Genomic DNA, 5,029 nt, shown 5'->3' with positions numbered 1-5,029 from the left:
AGTGAATGTGCAGACCTCTGGCTAAACACATGCTGGTTCCTCTGGGTATTAATATACAGCCCACAATGACAGTCATAGCATTTATATTCACATTTTCACATTTTAGTCTACGCCAGGGATGGCAAACCCCCATCTCCCTGGGAGAGTTACTGGGTGTGCAGGATTTAGTTCCAAGTCCAACCCTGCTCTTACACCTAATTCTAATCAGCTGCTCATCAGGATCTTGATGAGCTGAATCAGGTGTGTTAAAGCAGGACTGAAAAAAAAGCTTGCACATCCCATCGCTCTCCAGGAGGAGGGTTGACCACCCCATGGTCACCATTCTTATAAGCTAAACCTGCAAACATAACAGTTAAGTCTGTTTTGAAAGAGAGGCGGAGTGGTCTGCGGTGATGGAAGCCGCTCAGCCGAGGCAGAGGAAAATAAGAATCTGCTCTGTATTTCAAGAGCCGCCATCGTTGTTGACCAATCACAATAGAAAACATAGCCTGCATGGTGATACGCCAGCACCAGTGGAGGCTCCTCAGAGGAGGAAGGGGAGGACCATCCTCTTCAGTGAATTTCATAAAAATAAAAATATTGAAACATTTAAAAAGTTATCCTTTTTTAGATAAAACTATACTAAATATATTTACGTCACCAAAAAATGTTTTAAAACACACTGTTTTGCAATGAAAGTTTACAGTAGCCTCAACAGCACTCTGTAGGGTAGCACAATGGTGTAGCCAGAGGACATCTTGCTTCCGTCCTCCTCTGGGTACATTTAGCGTACTCAAACACCCGGCTCAAACAGAGGGATGCTATGTTAGCTAGCTGGCTATGACTATCCAACACTGGAACTCTTCCAAGTCAAGGTAAGCTTTTGGTTTTACTAATTTATTGCCACTGGTCCCACCAGTGTAACTGCTAAACTGCTTACTGACTGTACACTGTACTGCATGATTGTAGTGGGTTTACTAACATTTTACTTCTAATAGCTACAGTATGTTGAGTATGACGTTGTTTAGCTAATATGGTGACAATGATGTAGGCTGTGTGTAGTTGTCAACGGTTATGATATGGTTTGGCTTGGAACCTTTTTTTCGCCTGGTACAGACAGCTGATGTGTTGTGCATTGAAGTCCACAAGCGAAAGGAAAAGGTGAGAGGAGGAGAGAGCATAGATGTGAGAAGGAATACAACGTGGCTGCTATGAAAGTCAACTGTGTTTACGTGTGATCAGGGGTGTATTAATTCCGCAGATTCTGTTGAATTTTTTTTCTTAAACGGAAGACAACGGAACGAAATGGGGATAAGTATACCTGAAAGTGGCCAATAGAAACTCTCGTTTGCAACTGTTGGACTAATGATTACACCCTAGATCAGCTAGATGTTTTATTTTTTTATTTTATTTTTTTATTTAACCTTTATTTAACCAGGTAAGCCAGTTCTCATTTACAACTGCGACTTGGCCAAGATAAAGCAAAGCAGTGCGATAAAAACAACACTACAGAGTTACATATGGGGTAAAACAAAACATAAAGTCAAAATTACAACAGAAAAAATATATACAGTGTGTTCAAATGTAGCAAGTTATCGAGGTAAGGCAATAAATAGGCCATAGTGCAAAATAATTACAATTAGTATTAACACTGGAATGATAAGAGATTATGTGCAAATAGAGATACTGGGGTGCAAATGAGCAAAATAAATAACAATATGGGGATGAGGTAGTTGGGTGGGCTAATTTCAGATGGGCTGTGTACAGGTGCAGTGATCGGTAAGGTGCTCTGACAACTGATACTTAAAGTTAGTGAGGGAGATAAGAGTCTCCAGCTTCAGAGATTTTTGCAATTCGTTCCAGTCATTGGCAGCATAGAACTGGAAGGAATGGCGGCCAAAGGAGGTGTTGGCTTTGGGGATGATCAGTGAGATATACCTGCTGGAGCGCATACTACGGGTGGGTGTTGCTATGGTGACCAATGAGCTAAGATAAGGCGGGGATTTGCCTAGCAGTGATTTATAGATGGCCTGGAGCCAGTGGGTTTGGCGACGAATATGTAGTGAGGACCAGCCAACAAGAGTGTACAGGTCATTTTTTTACAACAACGTCTTTCCAAGTCGGAAATTTCCAAGTTGTCTTGAAAGCTTCATAACTTGCCCACTCTAGCTATAGCTAGCTAGTTGGCTAACACTATCCATTTACAGAGTCAAGTTTACCAATAAAAATCTATTTTTGGATGAATAATTTCTGTTGCATGTAAATACGTGTATGCATGCTTATCAGTGGAGGCATCCTACTTAGTGAATTTCAGAATATTTTTAATTTTTTATAAAACATTAAAAAAGTTATCCTTTAAGATAAAACTATACTAAATATATACTAAATATATTCACGTCACCAAATACATGATTAATTACATGACTTCAATACAAAACCTAGGAGGCTCATACTTCTCACCCCCTTCCTACTTGGTAATTATGACGACTTCCAGAGGACATCCAACCAATCAAAGCTTTTGCAGTATGAACTGACATGTTGTCCATCCAATCATAGGAACAGATAATTAATCTAGTGTGGTGTATTGGGGTTGTGTTGCAGAGCATCATGGGTCCTATGTGTGGAGAAGCTTGGTGAGTTGGTGACATTGTTGGATAGATAGAGATTGAGATAGTGATCGTTTTTGGGGGGATATTATTCAGTTCAAATTAGTTTCTTCAAACTACAGGAAACAAAGGAGGTAGATTATATACGCTACCAGTCAAAAGTTTTAGAACACCTACTCATTCAAGGGTTTTTCTTTATTTTTACTATTTTCTACATTGTAGAATAATTGTGAAGACATCAAAACTATGAAATAACACATATGGAATCATGTAGTATACAAAAAAGTGATAAACAAATCAAAATATAGGTGTTCTAAAACTTTTGGCCGGTAGTGTATTGTTTTCTTGGTTTTATAACTTTATTTATTTCAATTTGCTTTGCTAACTTTAGTAGCAAGAAGCTAGCTAGCTCCAGAGTGCAGTTTTCTCCACCAGAATGGCTTGCTAACGCTAACGGCAATTTAATGCATTTTTTGATGAAGAACCCCTTTCTTTGCCCAGATCAGATTCAAGCTTCTGTGAAAAAGCTGCATCGATCATGTAATGGATTAAGGTCTGCATATTCAAACTGCGCAACACAATGAGAAGGTAAGAATAAACTGGGAGGTTCTCAAGCAGCTTATCGACACTACTGTGTTTCTGGGCATGTAAGAGTTGGTTTTTAGGGGGCACGATGAGAGGGAAAGTTCCTCTAACAAGGGCAATTACAAGGAGCTTGCAGAGGAAATTGCACTTTACAATGCTTTACTTGCTGTGCATATGGAATTTTCTACTGTCTTCTCTGGGATGTCGAAAGCAATTCAGAATGATTTGATAGCTTTCATCGCATCATCCATTAAAAGTTAGATTAAAAGAGAGGTTGACTCAGTGCATTTTTTCGCATGGCAAATGGATGAAACTGTCAAGGTAGATGTAGGTGGGTATGGTGGTGGAATCAGGCGCAGGACGCAGAACGTTAGTCCAAAAGACTTTAGTAGAGCACAACAAAACAATCACGAATAAATGCCCTGAGGCAAAACTCCGCACGTAGGCGAATAACAACGGGCGCACAAACAGGTGCGCAAAACACTCCAAACAAATGGAGAAAATGCTCAACCGAGCAAACAGTGGAAATACAGCCTACCGGCACGACAGTAAAACAATCACACACAACACTAGACAAACACAACGAGAACTTAAAGGACACTAATTACACTAAACGATAACAGGTGTACAACAATCAGACAAAAGCAAATTCCGGAGACGACGAACGCCGAAGCCTGCCCGAGCAAGGGAGAGAGGCAGCCTCGGCCGAAACCGTGACAGTACCCCCCCCTTGACGCGCGGCTCCAGACGTGTGCCGACTCCGGCCTCGGGGACGACCAGGAGGACGCGGAGCAGGGTGCGTCGGGTGCCCCCGATGGAATTCCGTCAGGAGAGACGGGTCCAAAATGTCTCTCCTCGGCACCCAGCACCGTTCCTCCGGGCCGTACCCCTCCCACTCCACTAGATATTGGAGACCCCCCATCCGACGTCTCGAATCCAAGATGGACCGTACGGAGTACGCCGGTGCCCCCTCGATGTCCAATGGGGGCGGAGGAGTCTCCCTGATCTCACTTTCTTGGAGTGGGCCAGCTACCACCGGCCTGAGAAGAGACACATGGAACGAGGGGTTAATACACTTATACTCAACAGGTAGTTAATAATTTGTAACACACCTCGTTCAACCTTCTCAGGACTTTAAATGGCCCTACAAACCGCCGACCCAGTTTCCGACAGGGCAGGCGGAGGGGCAGGTTTCTGGTAGAGAGCCAGACTCGATCACCAGGTGCGTACACCGGTCCCTCACTGCGGTGGAGATCGGCGCTCGCCTTATGACGTCGGAGGGCCCGCTGCAGGTGGACGTGTGCAGCGTTCCATGTCTCCTCCGAGCGCCGCGCCCACTCATCCACCGCAGGAGTCTCGATCTGGCTCTGCTGCCAAGGCGCCAGAACCGGCTGGTAACCTAACACACATTGAAAAGGGGTTAGGTTAGTGGAGGAATGGCGTAGGGAATTCTGGGCCATCTCGGCCCAGGGAACGTACCTTGCCCACTCCTCCGGCCGGTCCTGGCAGTATGTTCTAAGAAACCTACCCACATCCTGGTTCACGCGCGTCCACCTGCCCATTACTCTCCGGGTGGTAACCCGAGGTGAGGCTCACCGAGACCCCCAACCGCTCCATAAAAGCTCTCCAGACTCTGGAGGTAAATTGGGGACCTCGATCAGACACAATATCCTCGGGGTACCCCGTAGTGCCGGAACACATGGGTGAATAGTGCTTCGGCGGTTTGCAGGGCAGTAGGAAGGCCCGGCATAGGGAGCAAACGACAGGCCTTAGAAAACCGGTCCACAACGACCAGTATAGTGGTATTCCCCTGTGAAGGAGGAAGGTCTGTGAGGAAATCCACCGAGAGGTGAGACCAT

This window comes from Coregonus clupeaformis, chromosome 37 (genome assembly GCF_020615455.1).
Source record: "Coregonus clupeaformis isolate EN_2021a chromosome 37, ASM2061545v1, whole genome shotgun sequence".
NCBI classification, from domain to species: domain Eukaryota; kingdom Metazoa; phylum Chordata; class Actinopteri; order Salmoniformes; family Salmonidae; genus Coregonus; species Coregonus clupeaformis.
The sequence above is the reverse complement of the archived record's forward strand: the minus strand, read 5'-3'. Positions refer to the sequence as shown.